Here is a 9952-nt window from a genome sequence, read left to right on the forward strand (position 1 = left end):
GCCGCCGAGATGATGAGGGCGGCGCGGAGGTCCGGGTCCTCCTCCGAGGACTCGGGCTTGGGCTCGAGCAGCAGCGGCGGCGGTTGCGGCAATGCCGCGCCGCCGCGGGCGGCCTCTCCGATGTGGAGGCCGCCTCGGTTTCCGCACGATGGTCGCAGCGCCGGCAGACGACGCCGGCTGCTGCTCGCCTCGTCGTCGTTGGCTCCGGCGAAAACCCGCTTCGGGGCCATGGCGGCGGTTTCGCTGCGGGAGTGGAGTGGGGACTGGAGTGGAGGGCCAGATCCCCTCCAGTCCCCATTTAATAGACTCCCCTGGTCACCGACGGGTGGGCCCAAGGGAGACGAGGCGACCAGCGCGCGGACGCGAGCGGACGGCGCGTGCCATCCGCGGCCACGCAAACCTAGCCCAGATTTGGGCCGGGTTTGCGTCGTTCCGGACGCCGCGGCCGTCCGCTTTTGCGGTGCGTCCCCGCGTTGGGCCGGGTTTTTGTCCGTTTCGACCCATCCGGACGCGCGGGCGCGGGATGGGTCGCCCGGTTGGAGATGCCCTCAACCGAGCGAGAGCGAGCAACTTCTTCTTACTCAACCGGGCGAAACAAGGCAGCTTCTCCTTACTCATCCGAGTGTAACCGAGAAGCTTCTCCTTGAACTGTTTCCACTCTTCCTCGTCCCACCTACCGTGTACACGACTTTCTGGGAGAGCATACCTCTAGACCCTCGTCTCCTTGAGAGTTTGCACCGAGAGGAGGGTAATTAGATTTTTGGAGAGCATGTCGGTGCGACCATTCACTTCCGTTCGACTATATTTGTGTCTACCGCCAGACTACTTCGATTCCGGATCTGGCACACGGCTAGGTATTCTTTATTAACATGAGCGACAACGAAAACAATGTTGCGGTGGCAACCTTCATTTGCTAAATATTCTAAGACGGCCCACGTCGGCGTGTTTACCGTTGTGGAAATATTACCAAAGGTGTATCCGGTCTCTTATCAAGGTTGGAATCTCTTAAACTATAGACATGTCATCCATACTCTCGTACCTCCAAAGCACCATTAAAAATGACAGAGGAATTTTTTTCTACATACGTTCCAGGAAACAAGTCTCTTTCTACGGGACCGTGGATGTCGCAACCGAGGAGTAGCTCTCTCTAAAATCTGGATAGCAAGTGGACCACAAAAGTCCATGCCCAAAGGCAGCGTTAGAACACCAACGCAAAGAATGGTGTATAGGGCGTCGCCTCCGCGGAAGAGTAGTCGTCTGGCCTCAACCGGCGACGTACACAGATGCCCCCGACAACAACTCAACGTCTAGGTCGACCAGGACCCCGCCGGTGGTGTGGAGGCGCCCCACGTGTGCAAATTGCTCTCGCATCATGCAAGCTACGGGTGCTCACATCATGATCAGGCCGTGCGCGTCTACAAGGCCGTGCGTGACTGAGAGTTATGAGTGGGCAATGATCCGTATGACTGCTTGTGAAAAAGGACAAATTATTCCCTCCGTCTTTATTTGTTTCGTGCCCTATATGCTTAGTCAAACTTTCTTAAGCTTGATAAAAATATACGAAAACATAGAAGCACCATAATACCAAATGCACAAAATATGAAATATACTTTATGACGATTTCTAATACTATAGATTTTATATGGTTAAATTGTATAAAGTTTGACTTTGCCTAAACCTAAAATGCAAAATAGTTGAGTACACACGTCACTCGTCTTTTCCCAAAAAAAAAACTGTCACTAGATTTTTTTGGCTACTATGGAATACTACCCTCTTCAAAATATAACGCGTATAAACTTTGTAAAAAATCATCTAAGTTGCATAAATTTTATGGTGATTCTAATACTATGTATTTTATATTTTTTATATTCTTTCATAAATATTTTTTGATGTGTATAAATTTTGACTTCAACTAAACCGAAAATGCAAAATAATTGAGTGCACACTCACTCGTCCTTTTCCAAAAAAAAAATCTTACTGGACTTTGTTGGCTACTATGGAATACTATGATCATCAAAAATACAACGCGTATAAATTTAGTAAAAAGTCATCTCTCTTCCTTTTAGAAGTTTGCATACAAAAAATATGAACATCTACAATATAGAACATGCACCAACATGTCTACCATATAAAAATATTGTATTTATTCAACATTGTAGACATTAACCACATGGCACATGTGGTCAACTCCCTACATAAAAATAAAAAATATGTCATGTTGGTTCCTATTCAACAAGATTTATGCCATGTTATTGAACAAAATATACAAGAACTTCTTCCTAGCTAAGAGATCATACCTTTCACCCAAAGATAAATCAGTTATCCTGATTGTACCAGGTGTTATCCTTTAAAAAATAATTTCAATCATGTTATTTTAAATTCATGTACTCATGAATTCCAAGAGATGCCACTAAGAGATAATCATTATTTACAACTTATTTTTATCTTCTCTATATGTTGTGAGATGTCCAAGATAAAACTATTTTTTCTCCAACACAATATGTTGTAATAAGAAGAAACCAGTAGAGCAAGAAAATAGCCACGAACCCAGGTGTAGGTGGACCCATTTTTAAAATATTTTTAATTTCAATGTTTCAAGAAAAATTGAAACAATCCACGCATTTACATATTACCTTGATACTCATTTGTGCAAATTTATGGAAAAAATGATCGTATGTGCCTACAAAAAAGAGAAAATGGAACTTTGTATTCTTTAAATAGTACAAATCAAGTTCTTATATTGTTACTTGGATACCTTGTCACTTTCTCAAAAGTTCCATACTTTTCTATTCAAGTTTCAAACTTGACATTCACATACATATACATTCTCTACCCGCATAAATATGCCATTTTAGAATATATATTTGTTACTGATTTTATTGTTTAAAAAGGGTTCACACGTATCTAGGTTCATAAAATTCATGAACAGTATAACCTGTGCGGTGTCAAACTAGAAAGCTATAGCGTCGACTACCGTACCCGTTAGGGTTTCTGTCCTCCCGCTGGCGACTCAGCGGCGAGTCCCTGTGAGATCCGATCTCCGGCTACAAGGTTCGTTCCCCCGTCAAGATCTCGTGTCGGAATCCGTCCCTGACTCCTCCTCGTGGGCTGCCTGTCTTAACCGCGAGATTGGCGAGTCTCGGCTAGTCTGTTCGTGATTGAAAGCTAGGGTTTCCGGCTGCTGGAGTATGTCGGCGACAAAGTTAACCGAGAGTGTTGGCTCTGATCGTGTTGGGGAGATAGATGGCATGGCCCCGGATAATTTCCCTGGGGAGTTGGGTGCGGAGGCCTCGGCTAGTGCGGAGTCGAGGAAGGAGGTGGGGATTGATACTATGTTCGACCACCTGGCCATCGATGAGTCTGAATTTGACGACTTTGTCATTGAGGAAGATGAGGACATCACCGAAGCTTCTACCAGGTGGATGGCCGTGGCTAGGGTTCTGTGTGGGAAGAAGTTCAGCCATGAGGCGTTGCTCCAGCAGATGCAGATTGCCTGGAACCCGGCGAGGGAGATCAACATGCGGCCGGTGGGAGAAAATAGATTCGTGATCCAGTGCTTCTGCCTTGGTGATTGGGAGAAAGTAATGGAACGAGGACCATGGCTGTTTAGAGATTGGCCTCTGATCATTGCTGAATACGACGGATTTTCTGATCCGGAGTCAGTGGAGCTTAATTTCTCGCCGATGTGGATACAGGTGCATAAAGTCCCAGAAGGGTTTAGGAAGAAAGAGGTGCTGCAACCGCTTATTACTCGTACCTGTGGGAAGATTGTTACACTGGAGATGATACCGTCAGGAAGCTTCCGTGGTGACTTCGTGAGGGCTCGCATACACCATGATGTTAGGAAGCCGCTGGCTCGTTTTGTCTCCCTTGTGAGAGGAGGGAAGAGGTTTGTATATGCTGTTAAATATGAAAAGCTTGGACTGATCTGCTATGCATGTGGTCTCATTGGCCATGATCATAAGGAGTGTGGTATTGGGGTTTATGAAGAAAAGGAGCTAAAATATGGAGAATGGATTTATGTTAATCCACCATCATCCCGGCAGAGGGGACCCAGTGGGCTAAGAGGTGGCCTGAGAGGTGGACGGGCAGGCCATGGGGATAGCAGTGGAGGGCGAACCGTTGGTATGGATGCCTTTGGACGTGGGCGTGGAGGTGGTATTGCTGGGGGTGGGAGAGGCTCTTACGTTGACTGGCGTGGTCATCCAGAACGTGACACAAGGAGTAAGGATAAGGGTGATAAAGATTTGATGGATACTGCAACAAGCCCAGCCAAACCGGGTGATGTTGTTATGTCTGAGGCTGAAAAAAGCGCAAAAAAGAGGCTGCAATTTGGGCCAGGCGTGCAAGATTTGAATACTGGGGATGGAGTAGGAGAGAATGCACTTGCCTTGATTGATCCTAATAACAGTTCAGATCAAGGTAAGGAACAGGCTGGTGCAAAGGAGTCTAAGAGGCATAAGAGAGAGGATGGTACCTCATATTCTGGATCGGCGGCGTCCCAGGAGGACGACCGCCGTACCCATTGAATTGCCTAAGCCTGAATTGTCGTGGTGCCGGGAATGCTGCGACAATTCATGAGGTGGGTGTCTTAGTTAAGACACACATTCCCAAGATGGTTTTCCTTTGTGAGACTCGTCAAAAAAGTGTTCGGATGGCAAGGTATAAAGGTAGGCTCGGGCTAAGAGGCTTTGATGGGGTTGACAGTGATGGTATGAGTGGAGGTTTAGCCCTGTATTGGCATGAAAGCTTGCATGTTGAGGTGAAAGATGCAAATGCTCGTTTTATTGATGTCCTTGTGCGGGAATCGGTTTCTTCTCCGCAGTGGCATGCCACTTTTGTTTACGGTGAACCTCGCACGGATCAGCGTCATCGTATGTGGGATGCCTTGTGCGACTTGAAAGCGTCGTCGACCTTGCCGTGGTTTGTAGTCGGTGACTTTAATGAAGCCCTTTGGCAGCATGAACATCTCTCGGCCTCATCAAGACCGGAGGGACAAATGGCAGCGTTCAGAGATGCTCTGATGGTGTGTGAGTTGAAGGATCTGGGATTCCAAGGACTACCCTTCACATATGATAATAGGAGAAGAGGGAATGCAAATGTTAAGGTCCGTCTGGACCGTGCTGTCGCGGATGATCGGTGGCGGGATCTTTTCTCCGATGCGACAGTAGCCCACCTGGTCACTCCTTGTTCTGACCATTGCCCGCTCTTGATCAGTCTTGCGCGGGAGTCTCAATTTGGGCAGGCTAGGAAGTACAAGCGGTATTGAATTATGTGGGAAAGGGAGCATGCTCTACCTGATATCATCTCCAGTGCGTGGGAGGAGGCTGGGCAAATGACAGACCTGAGTGATATTAACAATGCTCTGCAAAAGGTTATGGATGTATTGCATGCCTGGGGTCGGAGGAAATTCGGTAATGTGACGCGGGAATTATCCCGGATGAGACGCAAGTTGGTTGAGTTATATGAGGAGGATGCACCCGCTGATGAAATTCGAGCAGCACTGGATGCAATGAATGAGCTCCTGTATAGGGAGGAAATGTTGTGGCTTCAACGATCTCGCATCTCGTGGCTTAAGGAGGGCGATCGCAACACTAAATATTTTCATCGGAAGGCGGTGTGGCGTGCACGTAAAAACAGAATAAAATTCCTCAAGGACCAAGATGGAGTGGTACAGGATGTCCCCAGTGAGATGGAAAGGATGGCAACATTCTACTTTCAGTCTGTCTATACCCGGGATCCTTCTATAGGACCAACCCCTGTAGTTAATCTCTTCCAGGAGGTTCTAACAGATGATGTTAAAAATAATCTGTGCAGGCCCTTCACAGAGGAGGAGATCTCTGATGCTTTGTTTCAGATTGGACCACTGAAGGCCCCTGGTCCGGACGGATTCCCAGCACGCTTCTATCAGCGGAATTGGGGAGTTCTTAAACAAGAAATTATACAGGCTGTCATGAGGTTCTTTGATACAGGTATGATGCCTGAGGGCATTAATGATACGTCTATAGTGCTGATCCCAAAGGTTGAAACCCCTGAGTCACTAAAGGAGTTTAGGCCAATAAGCCTTTGCAATGTTCTATACAAGATCATATCTAAATGTCTGGTGAATCGCCTTCGACCTGTCCTTGGTGATATAGTGTCTGAAAATCAAAGTGCCTTTGTGCCAGGGAGACTCATAACGGATAATGCTCTTCTGGCCTTTGAGTGCCTTCATTATATGGAGCATGGCACTACAGCACAAAATTCTTACTGTGCATACAAATTGGATCTATCGAAGGCTTATGATCGTGTTGACTGGGTGTTTTTGGAGGAAGTGATGCATAAGATGGGCTTCCCTCACGCGTGGATACAGTGGATTATGAGGTGTGTTACCACGGTGAGGTACTCTGTAAAATTCAATGGAGCTCTATTGGAAGCATTTTCCCCCACAAGAGGTCTCAGGCAAGGTGATCCCTTATCACCGTTTCTGTTTCTCTTGTTGCTGATGGTCTTTCTGCCTTGTTGCAATCAGAGATCAGTTCTGGTGGTATCTCTCTGATCAAGATATGTAGGAGGGCTCCAGGCATTTCCCACTTACTTTTCGCCGATGACACACTTCTGTTTTTCAAGGCAGAGTGTGGCCAAGCGGAGAGGCTAAAACATGTTATTGACACATTTGCGGAGGCAACGGGCCAATTGATCAATGAGTCTAAATGTTCAATTTTATTTAGTCCTTTGTGCAGCGAGGAGGTGAAGAGAAGTATAAACAATACCCTCAATGTTCAGAAGGAAAGCTTCGAAGACAAATACCTTGGGCTTCCTACGCCAGAAGGTAGGATGAATAAGGGCAAATTTGATAGTCTCCAAGCGGAATTATCCAAGAGAATCATGCAATGGAATGACCTGTCCCAGGGTGGTAAAGAGATTATAATCAAAGCTGTGGCTCAGGCGCTGCCGACATATATTATGGGTGTTTTCAAGCTTCCCATGTCTGTTTGTGATGACCTTTCTAAGCTCATCCGAAATTTCTGGTGGGGTGTAGAGAGGGGAAAAAGAAAGACACATTGGGTGAGTTGGGACATTCTGTGCCGATCCAAACCTCATGGTGGCATGGGTTTCAGAGACATGCGACTCTTCAATCAAGCTTTGCTTGCGAGACAAGCGTTGAGACTAGTCAGCATCCCAAACAGCCTTTGCGCTAGGGTTCTCCGTGCTAAGTATTACCCACAGGGCAATTTGATTGACACAGTATTCTCTGGCAACCCTTCCCCGACTTGGAGCGCCATTGTGTATGGCCTTGAGTTGCTTAAACAGGGTCTAATTTGGAGAATTGGTGATGGGAGATCGGTGCACATTTGGCGAGATAATTGGATACCAAGGGAAATGGTGCTGAAACCGTTTGGTCCTAAAGGGAGGTCACGACTGATCCGAGTATCGAGCCTCCTTGATGAGAATAATCACTGGGATGAGACGCTGGTTCGGAGAACATTTCCCCAAATAGACTCTGAGCTTATTTTACGAATTAAAACATCAATGAAGAAGACCAGTGACTATATTGCATGGCAACATGAGAAGAGTGGTTGCTTTTCTGTCCGCAGTGCATACAAGTTGGGCCTCCGACTGTCGCTGAAGGACCATCCACCTGTAGCGGGAAGTAATGCACCGCTGGGGGACAAGGCGATCTGGAAGAAGATATGGAAATGCAATATCCCAGAGAAAGTAAGGATTTTTGCTTGGAAGGCTCTTTCTAATGCTTTGGCTACAGAGTTGAGCAAGAAGAGGAGACACTTTCCTGTCACGGGTGTATGCCAGGTCTGCGGCAATGGCCAGGAGGATTCTTACCATGCCCTGATTGGGTGCCCGCATGCAGCTGCGTTGTGGTCGGCCATGGGCCAAGTCTGGCAACTACCAAGATTACCAAATCAAAGTGGACGTGAGGACTGGCTGGAAGAGTGGTTAGAGTCATCCCCGATGGACATGTGCTGTAGGTTGCTCATGATCGCGTGGAGGGTCTGGTATGCTCGCAATGAAATCACCCATGATAAACCCTTGCCTTCAATCGAAGGGTCCAAGCGCTTCATATGCAGCTACATGCAATCTTTGGAAAATATTCGCAAGCTAGATCCTGAGGTGGTCATCAAGGGCAAGATGCCGGTGGGAATCAGGACATCTCCGACCCCTGTCATGAGACCAACTGTTACAACTGAAAGATGGACAACTCCCCCCTTGGGACGTCTGAAACTGAATGTGGATGGAGCATATGTTGCCCAGTCAGGGGAGGCAGGTGTAGGCATCATTCTACGCAATAACGAAGGGGTGGCTTGCTTAGCCGCCTGTCAACATCTGCAGTTTTGCTCCTCAGCTCTTGATGCGGAACTGCAGGCATGTCTGAAGGGGGTGCGCCTGGCACTTGATCATTGTAATGAAGACATATTGGTGGAAACGGATAGCTTGGAGCTGGTGCATATGGCGCTAGGAAAACTGAAGGATGGTTCTAGTCTGGGGCCTGCGGTGGAAGACCTGAAGCTATTACTAGAGGAGGAACGCATTATTTCCTTTTCAAAAATCCATAGGTCTTGTAATAGTGTAAGTCATGAACTTGCTAGAATTGGCATGGTAGAGCATAGATCTAATGTGTGGATTGGGTCGGCACCGGACTTCCTTATGTCCCAGATTGGCCAGGATTGTAACGGTACTATTATCACTTAATAGAAGTTACTTTCCCCGCAAAAAAAAAAAAGCTATAGCGTCTACCTGTACCGAAGCAGCGGAGAGATTATCGGTGTGCTTGGTTTGTGCCAAGATTGCTCTATCAAAATTTTAAGTAGCCAATATTTGGTTGAGTTTTTCTTTGTCCACAAGTTGATCAACATTGGCTCGAACACAAACTAGAGCTAGGAGTGAAGCATTGAAAAGCTACAAGGTTGACAACTATCTAAACAAGAAGTAATTTTTGGTCATGACAAGCAAAATTTCCATGATACGCTTTGTTAGCAATCCAAACACACTAAATGGTGCACCAACCAAAAGATGAGACGTTAGGGCATCTCCAGCGGCGCGACGCATTTTAGACGTCCAAATTGTCCGCGGGCGTCCGTTTGCGTCGCCAGGCAGACGGCAAAATGACCGCGAGGGGCAAAATGTCCGTTTCCGTCGGAAGCTACCTCCAGCGGTCCGACGCATTTTGGACATGCAGGTATTTTTTTTGTGCTACTTCTTTTCATTTTTGTTGAATGAGCAAGTTCCAATCGAATTGATTATAGCCTAAACAATTCACCGGATACTTCAATCGAATAGGTTCAAACATATTTAACATACAAAGAAGAACAAATTTAAACATATATAAACTAAAACGAATTTTTGGCCTTTTTGTTAGAAGGCTCTGCCTCGTCGTCCAAACTCCTGCGCCTCTTGCTTGTCACCTCCTCGTCGAAAGAGGAACTGGAGGACGACGCACCCGTCGATGAGTTGAAACTGGAAGAAATGTCATCTTCGTCGACGTCGTCGGTGAACGGACGACGACGACGACGCGCCGCCCGCGCCATCGCCCTTGCCCGGGCCCTGGACTTCTTCCTTGCCGCCGCCTTGTCGTCCACCGCCTCCTGCGCCTCCAACCGGGCGAACTTGGTGTCGGAGTTCTCCTCCTCCTCCTCCTGCCCCTCTTCCTTGTCCTCGGCGTCGCTGCCAGCGCCGCCTTCGTCCTCCTCCTGGCCTTCGCTGGCATTGCCACCTCCGTCCTCCTCCTCCTCACTGGGCGTGGAGGCAGGGTCGCTGGGCGTGGAGCCCGGATCGCTTGGCGTCGCAGGGGATTCCCACCAATGCAGAAATCCGGGCGACTTGCCCTCGCTCTCCGAGTCCGACGGCAGCGTGTAGTCGCTCATGCGTGCCGGTGTTGGAGAAGAAGAAGGAGGCGGTTCAACTTAAATTACCGTAGACGCAGGGGTTATAATCTGCGGGGATTAACGACGGCGCG

The sequence above is a fragment of the Lolium perenne genome, chromosome 2 (genome assembly GCF_019359855.2).
Source record: "Lolium perenne isolate Kyuss_39 chromosome 2, Kyuss_2.0, whole genome shotgun sequence".
NCBI classification, from domain to species: Eukaryota; Viridiplantae; Streptophyta; class Magnoliopsida; order Poales; family Poaceae; genus Lolium; species Lolium perenne.